This window comes from Urocitellus parryii, chromosome 14 (assembly GCF_045843805.1).
Source record: "Urocitellus parryii isolate mUroPar1 chromosome 14, mUroPar1.hap1, whole genome shotgun sequence".
NCBI lineage: Eukaryota > Metazoa > Chordata > Mammalia > Rodentia > Sciuridae > Urocitellus > Urocitellus parryii.
Genome location: NC_135544.1, coordinates 1,371,080 through 1,396,918, shown reverse-complemented (window position 1 = coordinate 1,396,918; position 25,839 = coordinate 1,371,080). Strand labels below are relative to the sequence as shown.

Sequence of the window (25,839 nt, the reverse complement as noted above, 5' to 3'; positions counted from 1 at the left end):
AACCATAGACAACACCTATTATTTGATTTTAAGCCACATATAATGCATAATTATTTGTGGTTTTTCCTAATGGAAATTGCTCATCCCACTATGTACATATTGTACCAATTAACATTAGCTAGCCAAATAGGATCTAAGGATTTAGTCTACTGCTATATAATGTTTACATACGTTACTATTATGATTGGGATCCCCCCACTCCAATCTGTGAGGTACTAATGACATAGAGGAACACTATAAACTCATAAGGTAAAAACTCTACAGCATCAGACCCATCCAGATAGATGGGTAGACTGTTTCAATAAGGAGATAGAGATCCTGAAGAAGGATGAGTCAGAAATCCTCAAAAGGAAGGAATTAATAAGCCAACAATATAAAAAAGCAAGGGAACAAATGATCCCAAATAACACAGGAACTATGGACAATAGACTCCATTGACACCACAGTGGAAGAAATGTCAGAGATGGACTTCATAAAATTCATGGTTAAGCCAATCTACCAGGTAAAAGATGGCATAAGAAATGAAATCAGAGAGAAAATTCAAGAAGTAGTAGACTATTTCAATAAGGAGATAGAGATCCTGAAGAAGAATGAGTCAGAAATCCTCATAAAAGAAGGAATTAATAAGCCAAATTAAAAATTCAATGGAGAGTATCACCAACACACTAGATAGAGTTTCAGGCAATGAAGACCTGGGTCCTCTCTTGCAAGGTCTTCATTCCTTTGTCTTAGGAATTGGATTCATGGCAATTAAGTCTCCCTGCATCTCCAGAGGCTTAAAGGGTGATACTCTTTACTCTTTGCCCAGCCCATCTGTCTCTCTGTGACCCTCCTCCTGCTCCTCACCCACCATGATTCCTCTGGCTGCACTTGGTTCCTCTCCTCTCCCTTTTCATTACTCAAGGGAAAGGGAGGTGACTGGTTATCATAGATTTTACAATTTGGAATACCTGTTCAGGTCTGGACTTCCATAAATGAGATACTTGTGAATCTGATATCTCTGAAGAAGCAGCAGCAGATTGGATGAGCCAATTTAGGTGTCAGTGCCAAGTGACAGAGAGTTTATAGTCATAACTGAAAAGGCCAAGACACATTATCCAAGGTCATTGGGAGAGAAGGGTGAAGATCTGCCCCCTCCCCACCAGCACATGCATATTTTCATGAGAGATGATATTCTGCTGGTAGAACTGGGGAATAAGTTTAGGCAAAAAGCTATAGAAAGTACAACAGAATGGCTCTTTTGGATCTGGGACACTTGTGCTGAAGATATACTCCTACTAGAGTAAACAGAGTAAGAGCACATCAGTCACCACCTGCCCTACATTAAGCTGTGTATATTAAACTGTAAATGAGGACACTGCCATCTCTTTATTTTTCTTGGTGATAGCTTCCTGAAACTATGCTTGGGACAATGTGGCGGAGTCACCCATGGCACCCTGTGATGGAAACCCATGGAAGAACTCCAAGACCTAAGGCAGTTATGGATGAAGCAGGCCCTTCATGCAGCAATCTGCACTGGTCCTGATAATGAACCATTCACAGCAGAACTGAAGGACAACTCTTCAAGCATCTATGAGGCAGTGTCAGAGATGTCTATAGTCATTCCTGAGCCTTTTACTGGCCACTTCATATTTCTAAAGCTACACTAGAAGGCAAAGGAAATACAAGAGGTCCAATGAGGAAAAGAAGGTCAATATGCTTCCACGGGAGGAGTGCAACAATGGTCTTTGTTTTTCCACAAGTGTATTTACATAATCTGATCCTATTTTATGTGATTGTGGTGGCAGCTGTGACTTGGACATAAACTGAATGAGTACTGAAGTTTTATTATGTTGATCATGTGGCTTTAATTTCTGTGTCATTACACCACCAGCTCAAAGAGTGTAGGCACACTTCCAAGGCAGAGGATGGGGTGTAAACTCCTACAAGTTGGAAAGGCTTGGGGTCTCTCTCTGGCGTTCAGGGGTTATTTGGTTGTGTCCTGCTGTTGTACATAAATGTTCTAAATTCCCAAACAGACCTTCCTGGATATTGAGAAGCTGACATCACTGTACTCCATAATTTAGGATTAATCTTAAAGACATTGTGTGACTTAATAAAAGCTTTGTCTTATGGGACTGGGAATTGGAACATCTCAAGTGCTTTTCTAAACAAAAATCATTGTACAGGCATGGGGAATGGCCAGCATCTTGTTGGGGAGTTGTTCTTCCTGCTGAGGGTGTAAGCCACCTGAGAAATTAAAGTGTAGAATAGATAGTGAAGTACAAAAGACAAAGAATCAGAAATATGTTTTCAAAAGTGGAGCCCTGATAGGTTAGAGCTACACAAAGAAAATGGCTCCAGTGGGGGGGTACATCAAAGGCAGGAATAAAGTTTCAAGGGCAGAGTCTTGCTTTATGTTGTCCTGCAGTTCATCAGGTTGATTGGCATCTTGGCAGGTAACACCCATCTCAGGTGCCATGTGGGAAATGGAAAAGCAGGATAGAAATTCACAATATCTCTGGGCACTCTTACACAAAGGAAATGTCCACTGGAAGTTCCCAGACACCAGAAGTTACTATCCACTAGACTGTAATGCAGACAAAGTCCACACATAGCCCACAGATGGCTTGCGACATAGAGGAAATACATGCCTTGGATATGTTAGCACAAGAACATCCCTATAATATTTTTTTTTACTCCTGCCCTGATGGGTTTGAATGAGTCCTATGGAAATGTAAGGGCAATAAATGAGTTCAATTTGGGCCTTGGTCACAGCTCTGAAAGAGGCCAAAGATAAGGGATGCTTTTATAATTATGTCAAAATGAATCCTACTATTATGTATAACTAAAAAGAACTAATTAAAAGATAATTGATATCTCCACTTTGAGCACTACAATAACTAATGTAATAATTAATTTCCTCTCTGATGTCTATGTACATCCTCTCAAACCAAATTCACTATATTTGAGTTTCAGATTAAATATTAATTCCTCAGTGATTCTTTCTTTGAACTCCTTGTCTTTATTGGACACTTCATTCTATTCCTCTATTTTCTCACTGTATATTTATTTATTTCCTCTTTTCTTTATTTCTACATCACTATTAGACTAACTGCAGATAAGTCAATTCCATAACCACAAGGCCAGTTTCCCTTTGGCTATTACTTCTAAACTCTCAGATTTCCCAAGAGATGGACAATAAAATTGAAACAAGCCAAATGTAAATACGTGTGCAAAGTATCCTTCTGGAGTTCCCTTAAATATGTGGCATAAATTTCAAGAATTACATAAAATTCATTCAGAAGGAAATAAATGTTTCAGAGAGGATAAACTGAAGAATGAAAAAGAATCTCAAAGAGAAAAGTACTCAAAACCCAGGGGAAGGCATCAGTGATCAATTTGAAACCTCTGTTAAAAAATAAAAAAGGTGAAAATTCTGGTCTTGAAAAAAGGAGAGACAATACTATGGAGGAGTGGGATTTTGAGACGTTATAACCAGCTAGTTAGTCAAGAAGTGAATGAAATGGAGAATTTTGTTAACTGCCTATGAATCCAAGCATATAGGGAGAAAGAACAGGTTTTAATTTATTTCCATAGAACCATAGTATAAAATCAATATTGCTCTTCATCTATTTGGAATAGCATAGTTAGTGAGCCTCTTGTACTTACATATTTGTACCTGGTATATTTGAACTTATTCTGGAACAGTTTTTTTTTTTAAGATTTCCATTAGATTATAATGGATTAGACTTAAGTGCAAAAAGTCTCAACTGATATTTTACATAAGTCTTTACAAATGACTTTAATCATGTTAAAAATTGATTCTTTACTGGAACCAGTAGAGTTGATTTTTCATTTCACATAGAGAAAAAAAACTGATTAATTTTGTATAATTTTATACAAAGTATTGCAATTTAAAAAGGTCAGAATAGACAAAAGATCATATCAATATATAACACCAGTAAAGTAAGAACATCATCCAATATTGTTATAAAGTTCTACCCAAATCCCATTCAGACACAGTTATGAAACCTATGTCTAAATGTTCCCACAGAGGAGACTCTGTATGAATAATATGTTAACAGTTACGGTGTTCTTGGCGTTGTGAATTATTTTGAGATACTTTGAAATCAGCTTGACTTTTTGAATTTCATTTTCCCACATAATACTTTTCCTCTACTGAGTACAAATAAGGCTATCTCCTCTTTGACCAAAAAGATGGACTAAATGTGGCTCTCAAAGTCAGATACACAAAGAAGTTATCTTAAACACATTATTGAAAGGTTGCTTCCATAAAATCCAGGAAAGTAAAAATAAATTGGTTTTCTATAAATAACATACTTAAACTTGAAAGAACATGAGTTTTAATGCACTTGTTTTTAAAGATATTTTTAACTACTTTAACACTGTAGGAAAAATAAATGATATAAGTTAATGATGGGTGGACACATGAGCACACACTTTCCTTTTTACTTTGGGCTCCAACATGATTTTGCTGGCTCTGGCCTGTCCCTGTAACAGGGGTCTACTTCATGCTTTGAGTATAAACTTTGCTGCTCAACCACAAGCAGTTTATTGTAAAACTTTTTCTTTTTCATTTTCTTCTTGTTTTGCCTCTCACACTCCATATCAGTAGGAAAAACAGACCAAAATTGTTCCTGTCCTGTACTAAATTATGCTGTCCTTCACTGTCCAGGAGGAAGGGAGGAAGGGAGGAAGGGAGGGAGGAAGGGAGGAAGGGAGGGAGGGAGGGAGGAACTCTATACCTGAGGTCCAGAGCAATGAGTCACTCAAGGACACCTGATGGACACTAATGATTTATATCTACTGATAATATCTGGATTCCCCACCCTTGTGTTCCTCTTCTAAAAGCCCTGTGTTACTCCAGGCAGAGAAAATCACAGCCTCTGGGGCAGCAGTCCCAAGTTCCTCCTTTGCTAGCAAGTCAAGAAAACCTTTTTTCTTTTTCTCAAAACCCTGTCCTTGTTATCTGATTGGCAATGGAGATAAACACCAAGCTTTTGATATCATCCCAACTCATCGACCACAGGTCCTGTAATTTTGTAATTTCTGCATATGTTGGTCCCTTTCTGAATCTGTGTCAAGAGTTTTCCTAAAGACACAGAGATTTTGATATGTTGTGTCTATGTTCTAATTTACCTCTAAGAATTTTTAAATCTCTTCCTTGATGTCTTCTGTAACATAGTTCATTCAGTAGCATATTGTTCAGTCTCCAGGTGATGGGGAAATTTTAATTTTTCATTTTGTCATTGATTTCCAATTTCATTCCATTATCATCTGATAAAATGCATGGTAATATCTATACTCCTTTGTATTTGCTAAGAGTTGCCCTGTGGCATTATATATGGTCTATTTTAGAAAAGGATCCATGTGCTGCTGAGAAGAAAGTGTATCCTCTTGATACAGGTTGAAATATTATATATATATATATATATATATATATATATATATATATATAGGTTAAGTCTAAGTTATTGATCATGTTATTGAGCTCTATAGCTTCTTTATTCAACTTTTGTTTGGAAGATCTATCCATATTGAATTTGTAAAAAAACAATCAAACAAAAAAACACAGCATGTTGATTTCTGCCTTTTAACCCCTGCAATGATTGATATTTCTGTAAAATAAGTTTTCATAAAATTTTATGTCAGGAAGAAAAGTGTAACTCAATATGGAACATTCAAAGAAATGAGATCTTCTCTGCAGGCTGTCAACAAATATCAGGGAAAAGCCAAGCAAACCCCCTCCTCTACCAACTTCCTTTCTCTTCCATCGATGCTGCATATAGGAGATTTTTTCCTCCAGTGAGCTCCCCTCAATTCATTTCCCAGCTGCAATGGATGGCGCCCTTTCTGAGGGAAACAGGCTCTCTGTCCTTGAAACTGCCAAGGTGGGTTCATGTTCCCCCTGCTGGCAGCCAGGGCACAGCACAGAAAGCTCAGAGATCACAGTTGAGTTGTTCCCAGCTGCCCCCTGTTGGATCTCCACTAAATGGTTGGACATTGATACACAGGTGTTTAATGTCATAATTTTATAAAGTGCAAGGGGAAATGCATCAAAGCAAGTATCCCATGTTTTAGTGACAGTAGATGGAGCTAACAGAAAACGACCTACCATGTCAAGACATAAAGGTCACTGAGTTTCCTTACACCTTCAATAAACAACTCACTTTAAATCTTTAAAAAACGCCATTTATAAAATTACTAAGAAATGGAACAGGTATAAATATAGCACACTATGTACAAAAGTATATCCATCGAAAGCAGTGAAATATTGTGGGAAGGAAATAAAATCTAAATAAATGAACAGATCACCTTTTTCATTATTTATAAACTAAATATTTTTAAGATGCCAATTCATCTCCACTTGGTCAATACAACATTCCAAATCAGACTTTCATTAACCTCTTTTATAGATTTTCACCAAATATTCAAAACCTAGAATAGCCTACACAATCCTGAATAACATATTTAAAGAAATAATACCTTCTCATTCCAGTACTTATTATAAAGCCCCAGGAATTCAGGGTGAGCATAAGGAAATGATAGTGCATCAATAAATAGAAAAGAATACAGACTTCACACATAGACCCATGCAAAAAAAGTCAAAGGAACAATAGCAAAGAGTGCTCATTTATTTTTTTATTGATTGTTTTAAAAGAAAATCAATGAAAGTGGAATGTATTACAATTTTTTTCTTTTTTAAAATTTTAAATATTTGTTTTAATGTTTTTATTGTTTTTTAAAGAATAAATGACAGCGGAATGCATTCTTATTACATATACACATCAGAGTTTTTCATATTTCTGGTTGAATATAAAGTATATTGACATCAATTTGTGTCTTCATACATGCATTTTAGAGAATGACATCTATCACATTCCACCATCCTTGCTAATCTCCTGCCCCCTCCCTTTTCCTCTCACCCCTCTGCCCTATCTAGAATTCATCTATTCCTCCCATGCTCCCCCTCCCTACCCGACTAAGAGTCAGCCTGCTTATATCATAGAAAACATTCAGCATTTTTGGGGGTATTGGCTAACTTCACTTAGCATTATCTTCTCCAATGTAATCCATTTACCTGCAAATGTCATGATTTTATTCACTTTTATTGCTGAGTAATATTCCATTGTGTATGTATGCCACATTTTTTTTATCCACTCATCCACTGAAGGGCATCTAGGTTGACTCTACAGTTTAGCTATTGTGAATTGTGCTGCTATAAACATAGATTTTTATGTTTAGATGTGGCTGTGTCCTGTAGTATGCTGTTTGTAAGTCTTTTGGTGTAGACCAAGGAGAGGGATAGGTGGATAAAATGGTAGTTCCATTCCCAGATTTCCAAGGAATCTCCATATTACTTTCCATATTGCTGCATCAATTTACAGTCCCATCAGCAGTGTATGAGTGTACCTTTTTCCCTACATCCTTGCCAACACTACTGTAGTTTGTCTTCATAATAGCTGCCATTCTGACTGGAGTGAGATGATATCTTAGAGTAGTTTTGATTTGCATTTCTCTAATTGCTAGAGATAATGAAGATTTTTTCATATATTTTTTATTTATTGTATATCCTCTTCTGAGAAGTGTTTGTTCAGGTTTTTGGCCCATTTGTTGATTGGGTTATTTTTGTGTGTGTGTGTGTGTGTGTGTGTGTGTGTGTTTAGCTTTTTGAGTTCTTTATATACCCTAGAGATTAGTGCTGTATCTGATGTATGAGGGGTAAAAATTTGTTCCAAGGATGTAGGCTCTCTGTTCACCTAACAGATTGTTTCTTTTGCTGAGAAGAAACTTTTTAGTAGCTACACTAATGAAGGAGAGAGAAAACTCAAATATCCAGCATACATGATGAAAAAGGTAATATCACAGCAGATACTACAGAAATACCAAGAAATTATTTTGAAAACTTATATTCAATAAAATAGAAGACATTAAAGGCATTGACAAATTTCTTAACTCATGAAATTTGCCCAGATTGAATCAGGAAGATATACACAATTTAAACAGACCAAGTGATTCACAATTTAAACAGACCAAGTGATGAAATAGAAGACACCATCAGAAGCTTACCAACCAAGAAAAATCCAGGACCAGATAGATACACAGCTGAGTTCTACAAGACCTTTAAAGAAGAACTAATACCAATACTCTACAATTTATTTTAGGAAATAGAAAAAGAGTAGCACTTCCAAACTCATTCTATGAGGCCAATATCACCCTGATCCTAAAACCAGACAAAGACACATCAAAGAAAGAAAACTTCAGACCAATATCTCTAATGAACATAGATGCAAAAATTCTCAATAAAATTCTGGCAAATTGAATACAAAAACATAGCAAAAGGATCGTGCACCATGATCAAGTGGGATTCATCCCAGGAATGCAAGGTTGGTTCAACATAAGGAAATCAATAAATGTAATTCATCACATCAATAGACTCAAAGATAAGAATCATATGATCATCTCAATAGATGCAGAAAAAGCATTTGACAAAATATAGCACCCTTTATGTTCAAAAACAGTAGAAAAACTAGGGATAGAGGGGTATATCTCATCATCATAAAGGCTATCTATGCTAAGCCTCATGCCATCATCATTCTAAATAGAGAATAATTAAAGACGTTCCCTCTACAAACTGGAACTAGACAGGGATGCCCTCTTCACTGCTTCTATTCAACATAGTTCTTGAAACACTGTCCAGAGTGATTAGACAAACAAAAGAAATCAAAGGGATATGTATAGGAAAAGAAGAATTTAAATTATCACTATTTGCTGACAATATGACTCTATACCTAGAAGACCCAAAAATTCCACCAGAAAACTTCTAGGACTAGTAAATGAATTCAGTAAAGTAGCAGGATATAAAATCAACACCCATAAATCAAAGGCATTTCTGTATATCAGTGAAAAATCCTCTGAGAAGGAACTGAGGAAAACTACCTCATTTACAATAACCTCAAAAAAAAAAAAAACATACTTGAGAATCAACTTAACAAAAGAAGTGAAAGATCCATACAATGAAAAATGCAGAACCCTCAACAAAGAAATAAAAGAAGGCCTTAGAAGATAGAAAGATCTACCTTGCTCTTGGATAGGCAGAATTAATATTATCAAAATGACCATACTAAAAAAGCACTATACAGATTTAATGAAATTCTGATCAAAATCCAAATGGCATTCCTCATAGAAATAGAAAAAGCACCATTTGACCCAGCTATTCTTCTCCTCAGTCTATACCCAAAGATCTTAAAAACAGCATGAAGTCATGAAATTCATCTGGAAAAATAAGAGACCCAGAATAGCTAAATCAATCCTTAGCAGTAAGAGTGAAGCAGGTGGTATTGCTATACCAGACCTTAAACTATACTACAGACCAAAAGTAACAAAAACAGCATGGTATTGACACCAAAACAGACTGGTAGACCAATGTACAGAATATAGGACACAGGGACTAACTCACAAAACTACAATTATCTTATATTAGACAAAGGTGCTGCACTGGTGAAAAGATAGCCTCTTCAAAAAATGGTGCTGGGAAAACTGGGAATCCATATACAACAAAATGAAATCAAACCCCTATCTCTCACCATGCACAAAATTCAACTGAAAATGGATCAAGGATTTAGCAATACAACCAGAGATTCTGCATCTAAAAGAAGAGAAAGTAGGCCCTAATCTCCATCATGTGGGATTAGACCCCAACTTCCTTAATAAGACTCCTGTAGTGCAAGAATTAAAATCAAGAATCAATACATGGGATGGACACAAACTAGGGTATATAAAGAACTCAAAAAAGTAAGCACTAAAAAAAAAATAACCCAATCAACAAATGGGCCAAGGACCTGAAGAGAAACTTCTTAGAAGATGATATACAATCAGTCAAACAATATCTAAAAAATGTTCATCATCACTAGCAATTAGAGAACTGCAAATCAAAACCACTCTAAGATTTCATCTCACTCCAGTCAGAATAGCAGCTATTATGCACACAAACAACAATAAGTGTTGGTGGGGATGTGGGGATAAAGGTACACTCATACACTGCTGGTGGGACTGCAAATTGGTGCAGCCAATATGGAAAGCAGTATGGAGATTTCTTGGAAAATTGGGAATGGAACCACCATTTGACCTAGCTATCCCTCCTCCTCGGTATATACCCAAAGGACTTAAAAAGAGCATACTACACAGCCACATAAATGTTTATAGCAGCACAATTCACAATAGTTAAATTGTGGAGCCAACCTAGATGCCCTTCAGTGGATGAATGGATAAAAAATGCGGCATATATACCCAATGGAATATTATTCAACAATAAAAGAGAACAAAAAAATCATGGCATCTGCAGGTAAATGGATGGTGTTAGAGAAAATAATGCTAACTGAAGTTAGTCAATCCCCCAAACCAAATGCTGAGTGTTTTCTCTGATAAAAGGAGGCTGATTCATAGGAGGATAGGGAGAGGGAGCATGGGAGGAAAAGATGAACTCTAGATAGGGCCGAGTGGTTGGAAGGGAAGGGAGGGGGCATGGGGTTATAAATGATGGTGGAATGTGATGATCATTATTATCCAAAGTACAGGGTATGAAGTCATGAATTGGTGTGAATATACTTTGTATACACTTAGAGATATGAAAAATTGTGCTCTGTATGTTTAATAAGAATTGTAATGCATTCTGCTGTCATATATAAATAAAAATAAATCCAATAAAATATGATAAAATAAATATTTGTAAAAGTTATCTGCTTTCTATGCAGATTTTTTAAGAGCTTAAGAAATTATTTTTGTTTATGTTCTTTAGAAAAAAGTGGGCCAAATAATTTTGCTTTCATCAAAAGTGTCTATTTGAGAATGTAAGATGAAAAAATTGCTGAAGTTTGTAGAAATATGTGCTTGGGAATTTATTTTTAATTATTGAAATTCAGATGAACTTTCTACAATTCTACTTTTAAATTGTTTCTAAATGTTATTAGATGTGACAGCAGAACCACCTCATCTACAAAATAAAACAATATTCACACAGGCAGTTATCTATAAACACGGATAAAGTATTGCTGGATTTTAGAAGGTTATCTGTGCCACTGATAGAAATTTCTAAATATTCACAATTGGGACATAATGGTAGTAATAATAGGATTTTTTTAAAGAGAGAGTGAGAGAGGAGAGAGAGAGAGAGAGAGAGAGAGAGAGAGAGAGAGAGAGAGAGAGAGAGAGAGAGAGAGAATTTTTTTTATTTTTTTTTTTTTATTTTTTTTTTATTTTTTTTTTTTTTTTACAGGTTTTTAAAATAATTTTTATTTTTAAAAGTAAATTGTACATTACAGGGGGAAAAAAAAAACACAAGCAAAGAACAAAGTCATCCAGTCACAAGAAGCTTAGTTGGACGTGTCCCTCTAGGTTGTGTGCATATATACACAATATCCCATTTTGTGTGATTGAGATTGTGGTGTGTATTATGCTTTTCCACACATTATGAATATTCACCAATTCAAAATCCTGAAGCTACATGAGTATTTTTTGATAACCAAGAATACACCAACTCAATCTGTTATCCTTTCTTGGGGACAAAAATTTCACTGAAGACAGAAATGGCAACAGGCCTCTAGATAGACATATTGGCAGAGTTACAACTAAAACAATTCATTCCCTTAATGCTCAATGTAAAATGAAACAGCAACAGAATACACCAAGCTTGTTAATCATTAACAGATTTCTACTACTAAAATATTAGCAAGAATGCATGTTCCCAGTGAATTAAAATATTCCTATAGTACAGCCAGAAGATGCACACACACCAGTGGCTCACATCAAAATGTAAATTTTTTTGAGCACTTGCTTCCATCTTTCTGTGTGTCTCCCTGTGCCCCTCTGCTGCCAGCCTAATGAACAAGTCCTGATACACAATGCCCAGAGATAAAACAATTCCATGTCCAAGATGTATCTTTTCTATTAATTATAACAAAAAGATATTTACAAGTTGGCTAATTCACTAGCACTACTTTTTATGACTGTCACCTCAAGCATCTAGAAAGCTTAAATATTGTGAAATGAAGTATGAACTTTGTGCACAAAAACACAATTTACCAAAAACGTACATATAGATATATGGTTATAATCTAAACCTGTCTTCCAAATATGGAGACTTTAACAAAGAGCACTTCCCCTCCCCCTTCCTCTTCACCACTCCAGTGACTAAATTCAGGTCTATCCCTAGCTCCAAGAGCTGGATTAACAAGGGTCACTCTCAGAAGACGGTTCTTTCTAAAAGCTAACAAAAGGACATTTATATAGGGATTATTTTGCTATTGTTAACAAACTTTGGGCATTAGGACTTATCCTTTAATACCCAGCAAGATTAACTAAAATGCACATATAACAATGGCTAGACAATCTGAACTAATCTAAAGGGCACCCATTGCTTCTCTATGCATACTTTCTCCTTCCCCTACCCCAGACCCAGTGAACCTTCAACCTACCCTCCAAGACATCAAGTTCAACAATTCCATTCCCCTAAATGGCAACCATTCCTAAGTAGTAACAAAACATACTTAAAGGGCATTACTTTAGCTCTCTACTTTTCCCATGTGTTGTGCACTTTTCAACATCTAGAAACACTAGATGTTCCCAACAAGGACTTAAGTTTCCAACTATACATACAGTAGCACTGAATAAACTGCAACACTTACTTAACAAAGGCTATACTTTGAAGCAAAACTCCCCCCCCACACCCCTTTTTTTAAAGGCTAGAATTTGAAAGTGTCTTCCAAACAGTTAACATTCTGGCCTAGAACCCTTCCCCTTCTAGTCTTATCAACCAATAGGTCAGTATATGCATCTGTAATGCTTAGAGATGACTTTTAACAAATTTCACTTTCTAAGTGGTTTTAATTAGTCTTTCCTATGAATTTAACAACATGTACTCGGTATGTTAGTTTACTAACTCTACTTTTGTCATACACTGGCAACCTCTTTAGCATCTAGATAGACTAGATGTAAATTAGGACTCATTTGTCCTTTATATACACTATTTACACAGAATAATAAAACAAAACCCACAAATATAAGGGACAATGGTCAATTCTACTTCACAGAAAATACACTGGTATAAAGCCCTTTATCTTTTCCTTCTTCCTCTCTGAACCAGCACAGATATAATATGTACTGTTCAGAGAAGTGTTTTGATCATTCCATTTCCAAAAGACAGTTATTTCCTCATGAATTTTTTAAAAAAAGATATATAACAAAATGTTTTATTTACTACCTCTACTTTTAACATACTTTGTGCACTTCTAAACATCTAGAAAGACTAGATGTTTCAAATAAGGACTTAAGTTTGTCCACTATGTACATAGTAGTGTTAAATAAACTACACACATGTAACAATGGTTATATCTGAAAGTGTCTTCTAAGTAGGATCATTCTGGCCTAGAATCCTTCATTTCTTCTACTTCTTTCTCCTGTTGTCACATGTGTCACATCTGAGTGCCACATGATATGTTACAATTTCACTTCCAAAAGTCCTTTTTAGAAGACTGCCTTTCTATGAATTTTAACACAAAGTGTACAAAATGTGTGAGTTTACTAACTCTACTTTTGTCATACATTGGCAACCTCTTTAATATCTAGAGACTAGATATTATAAAATTAGGACTCCTTTGTCCAGTATATATACAATATATACAGTACAGCAAAGTTAAATGAAATGCACGGTACAAGGCAATGGGTAAGCTGAAGTTTTCTAGCACACACTAACAATGTTAAACACCTTTTGCAACTTCTTCCCTCCCACCTCCCTCAACCCAATCAACAAGTACAACAGACAGTATTCTGTTAAGAGGTGGTTTAACAATTCCAAACACAATATTTCTCATCAGTTTTTAAAAGCTATTTACAAAAAGTTTCAATTCTACTACTTTTACTTTTAAATATATCAAGCACTTCTAAATATATAGAAGGACTAGATATTCCACATAAGACCCTGTCCACTTTTCACACAGCACTGGTAAATAAAATTGCACACGTAGCAATGGTTAAATATGAGGTATCTTCTAATATGACCATTTTGTCCTTGAACCTCTCCCTCCTCATTACCTTCTATTTTCAGTCCAGTGGACAAGTACAGGCATATGTAACACTTAGAGATGGTCGAACAAATCCATATCCAAAAGTCTTTTTACAGAGGACAAGCTTTCCTATGAATTTCAACAAAAAATGTACAAAATGTTCTAATTTTACTAACTACTTGGTCATACACTGGCAACCTCTTTAACATCTAGAGACTAGATGTTGCAAAATTGGGACTTATTTGTCCATTATATACACTATATACACAGCAAAAACAAAATGCACAAAACATAGAAAACTGATGTCTGAAAATGTCCAAATATAAACACACTAACCTTTTGCAATTGCTTCCCTCCCACCTCCTCCACATCACTGAGCAAATACAGACAGTACTATACCGCTCACAAAGGTGGTTTAATAGTTCCATTCCCAAAAGACTATTTCATATGAATTTTAGCAAAAAGATATTTACAAAGTGATATTTTACTACCTCTACGTTTAACATACATCGGGCACTTCTAAACATCTAGACAAGACTAGATGTTTCAAGTAAGGACTCAATTTGTCCACTATGTACATGACAGTCTTGAATACACTGCACACATGTAACAATAGTTCTAATTTGAAAATGTCTTCAAAATATGAGCATTCTGGCCCTTCACTGACCCAGTGGGCTATAATGCTCAAATTTTCAGAAGACAATCTTTCCTAGGAATTTTAACACAAAATATTCAAAACTGGTTTACTAATTCTACTTGTCATACACTGGCAACCTCTTTAACATCTAGAAAGGTTAGATGTAGATTAGGAGGACTCATTTGTCCTTTATATACACTATGTACACAGCAAAGTAAAACAAAACCCATAGACAACTCTTGGCTCTCAGTAAGCACACTGGCACGGTGCTCCCCAGGACCAGCACACAACTGTACTATTCAACAGGGGTTTGGCTATTGCACCCCCCCCCCCCCCCGGAAAAAAAGAAACCATTTCATAAGAATTTTAACAAAAGAAATTTACAAAATGTGTCATATATTTTAACACTTCTACTTTTAACATATATCAGGCACTTTAGAACATCTAGAAAACCTAGATTTTTTTTTAAAAAGTATTTAGCATTTTCAACGATATATACACTAATGAGGAATAAAATGCACACACACACGCAAAACAATGGTTATTATATGAAAAATGTCTTTTACGTAAAGCCAGTCTGGCACAGGACCTCCTTCTCATAGTCTCCTCCATGTCCAACAACCCACTGAACAAACGTGGACAAGTGTCGCTCCTAGAGGTGGTCTAACAAATTCATTTCAAAGTCACTTCCAGAAGACATTTCTGATTTTTTCAAACAAACGGACATTTACAAGGCGTTATTTTCTAACTCTATCATACGTCAGGCATCCTCTTTACAAATTTAGAATGTCCAGATGCAACACAAGTTTTAAAAGGTTGGGGGGCAAGTTGAGAGCAGCTTTTTCATATTATATACACAGGCCTTTTACAAAGGGCCAGGAAATCTTCCCAAAGGGTGGCGGCGTTTCCAACTGGGTAGATGCGGCTTGTGACTCTACCGTTTCTCTCTTTGGTAGAACGAACACCAACCGCCCGGGCCGCTAACCGTTCCACCCGTCGCCGTCTTCCGGGGCTTCGCTCACCTTCCAGGACGGTTCCGGTCTTTGTTGGCCGAGACAAGGTGCGGTCTCCAGGAGCCGGCACTGAGCGCTCACGGGGAGTCCTGGTCTGTGCGGCTCCGCTGTCCAACGCGTGGTCGAGCTTTCAGACGTCCATCCTCCTTCTTGGGATCTTTAAGCCCCTGCCGGCCTCCGCGGCGTTCGGGCGGCCGCCATTCTTCTCGCCACATGCCACGCCCGCCGCCACCCAAAGGCGCCACGTCCCGGGTGGCGGCTTCAGCTGGGACGGGCACGATTGAGCCAGGAGACCCGGTAGCCCTCGGGGTCCGGGGCCCGACAGGTCGCTGCCGCCATCAGGTCATCCATCTGGGTGGCAGGCTCACCGGTCCTTCACAGCCAGGGCCAGCCAGTGGGCACTCGCAGCAGGAGCTCCGGGGATCTGCAGGAGAGGCCGCGTCCTGTCCTCGGGCCCCCCAGCGCACCAGCCGGCCTGGGGCCGGGGGCCCCAAAGGGCCCGGGGGAGCAGGCCGCACTCCCCTTTCTCACCACGCTCTCTGCCGGAACTCGAGAGAATTTTTTTTAATATTTATTTTTTAGTTCTTGGCGGACACAACATCTTTGTTGGTATGTGGTGCTGAGGATCGAACCCGGGCCGCACGCATGCCAGGCGAGCGCGCTACCGCTTGAGCCACATCCCCAGCCCAATAATAGGATTTTAAATATACATTTTAATGATTCTTAAAAGGATACACAGGTTTTAAATGAAATAGTAAACCTTCATGGTTAACTGTAAATTCATCTCTATTGAAATGGAGAACTCAACAAAAAATAACGCAGGGTAAAGAATCTCCAGGCTGACATACAACTTGTTTATATATGAAAATTTTGTCACAATAAAATCCTGATATGCTCTCAGAAATGGCAAAAGAAGATTCTCTAAATAATAATCAATAATTAGTTGAAAGATAATTAGGATCATATAGTAAGAACACCCTATAGGTTGTCTCACAATATGACAAATTCAGTAGCAACCACAAAGAACCAATAAAACTTCTGGTGCCAAGAAACAAGATGGAACTGCTGGAATGAATTATAGATATGGGCTTCTAACATAATTTTTTCCAAGGGAGGACAAAGTGGAAGAAGAGTGGAAGGTTCAGTGGATGGGCATAAGCCAATCACCACCAACCCAGTACATCCTTCCTATGACACTCTAATAACAAATTCTAAGTATCATGCCAGCGAATATTTAAATGTTTAAATAGTCCTAACATTAAATGGCAATGATAAAATAATATTTAGTAAATAGCAAAATGCAATCACAGTTTTTCATCATAAGCCTGGCAATAGTACATTGATAATTGATTCAACTGCATATGATCTACCTGCAATAAACACTAAAGCATTTTTGTTTAACTGCTGTGGAAGGGAAAAAATAAAGATGTATTTTTTTCTGATTTTACCTTTTGCTTTATATTCAGTGATAGCATCTGTTAAAAATGTATATTTTCCAAAAGGAAAATTATGACCAGATAATGGTTGCACATGATGGCTTGCTTCCTAACTAAATATTTGACTTGCATACTTTACAAAGAATACTTTGTTCATGTTTTTGTTCAGGAAAAAAATATTTTCCATTGTGTGCCATCTAAGGAATGTTAAAGGAACAGCAACATGTCAAGACATGTTCAAAGTCAAATCATATGGTAAAGATAGCGTACATTGTTAATTTGTACAATTGTGAAAAAATTAGTGTCTGCTTTAGACATGCTTTAAAAATGTAAGGCAGCTACACACTTAGCAGTAACTGGCAAAGCTTATGCTGAGGAAATTTGTTTTTTCTTTCATTACCATCTTCCTTTGGCCTTTTATCACTGATGAATAAATTCAGCTGTTCTGCATTATTCTAGCTTTAGGAGGTCAGGTACTAGAATATGAAAATTAAGAATATAAAGATATTAGAGAAAATTCAGATTGTTAATTTTTTAAATCTTAAGACTATATAAGAATACGTTATTTTACAATATAAATGTATACAGATGCACTTAATAATATAGCATAGCATAGTATAAGAGCAAAGATTGGATTATTAGGCTCCTAGAAAAGTATTAGTGAAATCACAGGCACACACTAATTTGATCAATGTTATCTGAAACCTTTCTAATACATTCTCTAGCTTGGTATAGAAGGATAGGGAACACACTGTTAACATGAGTTGCTGTTTCTGTATTTGAATCCCTATTGTGGGCAATGACAGCCACAATGATAAATAAAATTAATCTAAGAAGATGGGCTGCCAAATGCCAATGTCTCGGCTTGGCACAAGATCACGAGCCACCACACAGCTTTGTAGGTTCAAACAGCAATTCTTTATTCCAGATCTCACACCAGCCTCCACACACACTCAGGGGAAATTATTTATCTCCCCCACAATACACGTCCTAAATACTTTTTCTCCATGAGAACTCAGCGGGAACTCAGGCACCAGGCACGCCCTACTCCCAGCAGCAATAATCTTCAACCTCCCACTTCCCTAAAACTCCTTTTGTCTTAAACCGGGAACACCCTAAGGAGCGGGATACTTCCTCAAACCTGATCAGCTCTAAACCTGGATCCGCCTTGGTCCTTGAGCAAGGTCACCTTACATGCAATGTCAACAGCAAAATCCATTTAACATGGGGTACGCTGGCAAGGAAATTTTGAAGCGTCATTCCTACTTGACGATGGCCCTCAGCATCCCCCCCCTTCTGATTAATTAAACAACAAGCAATGTGGCTTAGGACCGTGCCTGGTAGGTTGTCCAATTCAACATATGGTTCTTACGCATCATGGGAGAACTGACCTTTAGGCGTCAGTTTCCTGTCTTAGGTTGAATCCACTGCAACCAGATCAACCCGTCAATGACTACCGGTCCAGCATTCAGCCATGCTTGTGGATAGTCCTATGCACCAGTGGGGGGGTGAGGTTCTTGTCTCACCTCTGTTGGCCCCCAAATTTAGCCTTGGTGCCAGTGGGGGGTGATGTTCTTTGCCTCACCTCTGTTGGCCCCCAAATTTTAGACCATCACTAGTAGAAGGGAGGAGGATACAGAAATGCCACCACACCAAGCCAATTGACAGCTCCTTTGGAAAAATTGCATCACTGGTGACACCATCAGCAAAGATGCCAGCATTACCACAATTAACATGGGGTGTGCTGGCAATGGGCTTTACCGAAAGCACACCTAAGTCACTTTTCCTTATTTAACAAAAATTGTGTATGTGTTCAAATAGCTTGTCTAAAAGCTTGTAAAATGTCAAATGCACATCAGTGTTTCAACTTCATAGGACACATTCCTCCACAATAATTTTGCACTAAATAGCTGTTCAACCTTCAGATTTGTGTACTAAATAACAAACTAACAATACTTTTATTACCTCATAGGAATACAATTAATTCCCAGAAATACTGTACAGGTCCATAGGTTTCTATCCATAAAGATTCATAAAAATATACTAAAATATATTTTCAAATAAAAAATCAGATAAAAGAGAAAGAATACAGGATTTAAAATAATGTTAATAGAGAAGAAATAATTTATGATAACAAGATACCCTATTAATAAAGTTCAAGAGTAGCAAAACAGCAATAAATATATTGGGGAACAATTTTAAACTAAAAGAGCTATTACTATGTAAAACCCAAATATTGTTCATGTAAAGAAAAATGCTTACTTCTCATGCACTTTTATCATCAAAAAGAAAACTGCAGATATCAGTATTAGACAACCAAAAAATGAAGTCATTCTGAATTTCAAGATAATTCACATTTTTATCTCATTATTACTTTTCTAACAAAATATCCAGTTGATGGCTTTCAGGTTCACTTTTGTCAAATTCTCATATATTATTTCATTACTTTCCTATCATCTGAAAAATATCACTGAAATTTAACATAGGCCATGACACACATGAATCACCACATGAAAGTGGTTAAAGTAAAAAACTGAATGTTCAATTGTAAAAAGATCACAGTGTTATTAACTCTTCTTTTAGCTACTTACATTTTGAAATGTAAATAGCTATGATATGATTAAATGCAATATTATTTAACACACCTTACATTACCTACATTCAAACATCTTGTGATGTCATAATAGATAAGAGCAAAGACTGGTTTTATGTCCTATGTGCCAGGACCTTCCTTATCCTTACTACAATTTTATGAGATGCTATAATTGTTCCTATTTTTATAAATTAAGAAAATAAGGCTTACAGAGAAAATACTTTTTCCAAAGTCACAATGTCAAATCTAGATTTGACAAGGTATTCATGATACAATAATCTGTACACTTAACCACAACAGTACAATTTACACTTGAGCTGATGAAATACACATTTTTGTCTTCTTTAAAGTCCTTCAAAATATACACACATAATTGTATCTGGTCTGCCTTGAATACTGTTTAATATTATTTAAGCTGCCAGAACAAGACTTATTTTAACGTAACATGATGCCTGAATTGCAAAGAAGAGAATAATTAGGCAATAAAAACAGAAAGGTAAAGGCTAAGATCTACTGGCATTCAAATTAATGCCAAAGAAACTACCAAGATAAAGTGTATCCCTCTGGGTATATAATCATACTAAGTGAAAGTAATTAATGGCTTCTAAAATTCTGTAACTTAGGATCATATGTTTAGAAATGAAAGTGACAATTCTCCTTGTTTACCTGTGGGGAAAGTTGGAGCAGATGTCTCTATTCTGAACGTCCTAAAAACAAGGCCCTTCAAAAATAGACAACCACGGTCATAATTATAACTCCCGTTTTCAAAATTTATAGCCTATGATTCAATGTCAATATAGAAAAAAATAAACTAATAATGAAGTTTATTAATGAACTTATAATAAACTAATAATTGCCCTCCTTTTCCCTCCCCCCCCCCAAGGACTCCAAGACTAATTTACAGTTGGGAGGTGGGGGGAACTCAGGTCTTCAATATCTATTTTCAGCTAGGTTTTTTTTTTTTTTTTTTACAATTTGTTCTACTCACATTACCCTAGTTAACCTCCCTAACAAACAAACAAACAAAAAAATGGAATAGGGCTTAACTTATCCAACTTATGTATAAGGAAAAGAAGGCTCAGAGAATTTGAGTCTTAACCAAAAAGTATGATCTGGAACCCAGGCACATAACAATTCTTCCTTCCCTTTTTTCCCTGTCCTTCCTCCTCTCCAGGCCCCCATCTCCGCCTATGGCCAGGGGGGACCAACAGCCACCCTGAGTTCCTTTAGCCAAGAAAGAGCCTTACTACTTACCTCCTATAAGCGGCGCTTTATGGAGACGCCCGGAGAGCATAACTCCAGCGTGCGCAGCGGTTACAGCACCTTACTCCAGCTATTAGGTGCCTGTCTCCTAGCCCCGCCCCCCCCGTGAGCCACAGCTGCTCGTTCAGTTCCGCCTCTTTGATGCACAGTCTGGAGAGCCTACACCTGAGTCAGGTAGCCGCCATTAGCAATGACCTCAAGTCCATCCGCACTCAGGAGAAGGCACAGCTCTAGGACCTCAAAGACCACTTTGCCAACTTCCTCGAGCGCTTGCAAGAGCTGGAGCAGCAGAACAAGGTGCTGAAAGCAGAGCTGCTGGTGCTGCGCCAGAAGCACTCCAAGCCGTCCCGCTTCCAGACGCTGTAGGAGCAGGAGATTTGCGACTTGCGCCTGGAGGCGGAAGACGCTACCAAGGAGAAGCAGGCGCTTCAGGGAGAATGGGAAGAGCTGGAGGAGACTCTGCACAACCTGCAAGCGCGCTGTGAAGAGGAGGTGCTGAGCCGCTCCGACCTAGGGCGGGCTGATGCGGACGCGCAAAGGCGCATTTGAGGCGGAGCTCAGCCTGATGAACGAAATCACTTTTCTAAAAAAAAGTGCAAGAGGAGGAGAACGCAGAGCTGCAGATGCAGATCCAGTACACACAGATCTCACTGGAGATGGACGTGTCCTCCAAGCCCGACCTCTTCTCCGTGCTCAAGGACATCCGCGCGCAATATGAGAAGCTGGCCTCCAAGAACATGCAGAATGCCCAAGAGGGCAAGAGCCACTTCACCATGCTGCCTGAGAGCGCTGCCAGGAACACCCACGCGGTGCGCGCGGCTAAGAAAGAGGTGACAAGAGTGGTCACTTGCTCAAGGCCAAGACCCTGGAGATTGAAGCCTGCTGGGTATGGACGAAGCCCTTTAGAAGCAGCTGCAGGAGCTAGAGGACAAGCAGAACACCGACATAGTGCTATGCAGGACACAATCAACAAATAAGAAAATGAACTGAGAACTACAAAGAGCGAAATGTCACATTACCTAAAAGAATACCCAGACTCCTTCACGTGAAGATGGCTTTGGATATGGAGATTGTAGTTTAAAGTAAACTCTTAGAAGGCAAAGACCCATCTCAGTTTCACCAGCGTGGGCAGCTTAACAAGTAGCTACTCCAAAAGCGCCCAGCTCTTTGGCTGATCTGCCTATGGAAATGGAAGTCTGCAGACCAGCTCCTACTTGATGTCCGCCCACTTCTTCTCCTCTAAACTTTACCAGCCACGTCCAGGAAGAACAGATAGAGGAGGAGGAGACCATCGAGGCTGCCAAAGCCGAGGAAGCAAAGGACAAGTGGCTCTCTGAAGGGGAAGTTGAAGAGGAGGAGGAGGAGAAGGAGAGGAAGAGGAAGAGGAGGGAGCCAAAGAGGAAGAAGCTGCCAAGGAAGAATTGAAGAAGCAAAAGAAGAAGAAGGAGGAAGTAAAGGTGAAGAAAAAGAAGAAACCAAAGGAGCCAAAGAGGATGAGAAGAAAGATGAAAGTGCTGGAGAGGAACAAGCAACTAAGAAGAAAGATCCATCCAGCCCCCTTTCCTTAATTATTCCAGGAAAAATTCTCCCGAAATCAGGTCAACCTCATAACCAACAAACCAGTGGAGTTCCAGACCCTATATGAATTAAGTCAATATATGTATAATTCCGAGATGACTTTGGTTGGACATTCAGTGTTGTGCTATGAATTTTCTCCTTAGGCAGACTATCCTTTGGCTTGCAGAGTGGCTTTCTGGCTTGCTACCAACCTGTGCATGGTCCACGCTTATGAGTTCAGGATTTAAGGCAAATGTGAATAATTCAGAGGTTTACAATAAGAACACAACATGAATAAATGAATTCACTAATGTCAATGTTAGATTTCATGGAAACATACTCATTTGAACCTTTGGTGGTTAGAAATTAAAGACCTTGAGTTATGTGCAATAAACAGTAAATAAAGTTACATTGAATGACACATTTCTTGTTGTGGTTGTTGACTTAATTAAAATACCTTCAGGATAGCACAATAGAAACCATAAACAAGTGGACTATTGATCTACAATTTCTCCATTGTAAAATCAAAATTTAAACAACTAACATATTTTTTCTTCTTTAGTTGGAAATTCTTAGTGCTATAATTAGGTCGTGACTATTCATAAAATCTTTTCTCTCAAAAATTTTACTGGTACTAAACAGGAGTAAGTAAGAGAGTCCGTAAGTAGCAATATACTTTGCCCCATATGTGTACTATATTATGTGAAGAATGGTTTCTAGGAGACAATTCTGAAATTATGTGACAAGTATAACCTTTATTGTAAATTAGTATATAATAATACAATATGGGTAGAATAGGAATTCTATGTATTTGTCATTATTAACATTTTTCATCTAATTATCATGGTCAGAAGTTGAAATCTGAGCGTGTGATAGTAAAGAGGAATAATTTTTTAAATTAGCATATAATTTAGGGAGAGGAAAGAATACCAAAGGTCATTTGCCACTGGAAATATGTTGCCTGAAATCCTGAGCTCATGATTCAGTGTGGTGTTAGCTTCCTTCTATGCCTCAAATAGACAATATTTAATGCCAAACAGTTTTAAACCCTTTAAAAACTACAGATACAAGTAATGAAATTGTTATCAGTCACTTAGGGGGGAGATAATGTATTTGTATGTTACATTGGCATTGTTGCCGCAGTCCAGCTGCAGCAAAATAACCGGGGGTTATCAGCAACTTCTGTAGATAGATACAGCAGGAGCGGGGGCCGTTTATTGTAGGACAGCTTATCTTAATTAACATAAACTAGATACAGCAGTCAACCAATAAGGAATCTCCACACTTAATGGCTCGCTGGCATTACTTCACAAACCACTTCCTCTGGCAAAATGCCAAGCGCCATCCTGACTTGTTTACAGACCCTAACAATTGTTCTGCATGTCTTAATTGGGAAACACTTGGATTCCAGTGATAACTTATCTGGTTGGAAGTTTCATTTAGTGTACATACCATCTGTCCACATGCACCTTAAATTTATATAGACTCTTGTGCTTGCATTTGGTGTGGAATAGAGGTGAAATTTATTGACTATTTTATGCTCTGCTTCTGTTTTTGAGCAATTGCTTTGTTAGCCAATTTTGCTCAATATCTGTTTTTTAGGCCTTTAAAGGTTTTGGATTTCACTTGAAACCAAAGTGTTCTACATTTAAAGTTATTTGATCTCTTTGCATTGTATCTAGTGAAACATATGTGACTAAGAAAATAGGTAAAATATTTCTTTATCTATCATGAAATGGATGGTACCAAGAAGGCTCTCAGCATATCAGCCTGGGTAAAGATTAGGAGTCTCCTCAGAAACCAAGCTCTTCCCCTTGATGCTGATGGGATGAACCAATGGAAAGATTCATCAACTCTATGAAGCCAGGCATTTAGGTTTATAGTTGGACTCTGACAGCAGTATATTTAGAACTCTGAATAAGAGGCTGACGTTCAAACTTAAAAGATTCTCACAGTGTACATTTTCTCCCATATCCTTATCATTGCTATTTTGAAGTCTTACTGATTGCCATGCAAGCATGTGATTTAATTGTTAACCTAGCCTTCTAGGATTTCTTGGCAGCCCAGAGTATGTAACAATGTATAATGCAAGTACTTCATTTCTTATGTAAACTGACCTATGCTAATTTTCTTTTTCCCTATTTTGGTAAATAATCATATTCCCTGGGGATTAGAGGTAGTAGTAGCAGTGGTGTCCTCTTACCACTTCTGTACCAATAGTCTGCTCTATGAAAGCAACTCTTAGGGTAAATACTGCTAAGCCTTAAATGTTTATTTATAAGTAGTCACAAAATAGACATTATAAACCAAGGGAATTCCCACTCTCTATTGTTGAACACTCTGGCATGTGCCTCATGAGAAGTGTTCATATGGAGGCAGTTGCAACCATCTGGCAACATGACCAGCCAGAGACATACTGTCAAGTTAAGGGGCAGATCCCCCCATGAAATAGAAAATAAGGACCAATAGCACTTTGGCTGTGACTATTACTTGATTCAAAGGTGCTGGTAAGTTGGGCTAGCAGGTTCGATGCTCTCTCTAGCCAATCAAATAATCTAAACGTCTCATTTCCAAAATGGATATTTCATACATTTCCTAGGATATTTACCATGCCTTCCATTATGGTATAATAGGTAGAATTCTAAGTTGAATCCCAATGACCCATGGAACCTCTGTAATTTCCTTCTTTTGACTGCGAACAGCACTTGGAACTTAATTCTTAACTGGTAGAAAATGGCAAAGGTGATGAGATGTCAGGTCAATTATGGCAAAGGCGAAGATAGTGTGGTATGCCAAAAGTCCCTAACTATATTTTTTGAGATAACACATCAATAAATGCAAATACTTAAGCAATAAAAAATGAACAAATAAATAAATGCAAATACTTAAAATCTGTTTTGTTAATTTACTTCAATATCAGTGGTTCACCCAGTTGGAGAGCTGATTAAAACATGAATTGCTGGACCTTTTCCTCCAGAATTTCTGATTCAGTTTTGAGGTGAGCCCTAATGAATTTCTAAGTTCCTAGGTGATGTTGATGCTGCTGATATATGGAACACAACTTGATCACTACTCTTCTGGATTTAGCTAGCTTTGGCTTCATTAAAAAGTTTATCTAAGGGGCTGGGGTTGTGGCTCAGTGGTAGAGTACTTGCCTCGAACACACGAGGCACTGGATTTGATCCTCAGTACAACATAATAATAAATAAATAAAATAAAGATGTTGTATCCATATACAAATAATATGTTAACAAAAACACACATGCACTATATAAAA

The 25,839-nt window shown here is 37.6% G+C and overlaps 1 pseudogene; it reads left to right on the top strand.

Annotated features, from left to right (window-relative positions):
• Positions 1 to 12,914: 12,914 nt before the first annotated feature.
• LOC113178069 (neurofilament light polypeptide pseudogene) lies at positions 12,915 to 22,650 on the top strand (annotated as a pseudogene).
• Positions 22,651 to 25,839: the final 3,189 nt, after the last annotated feature.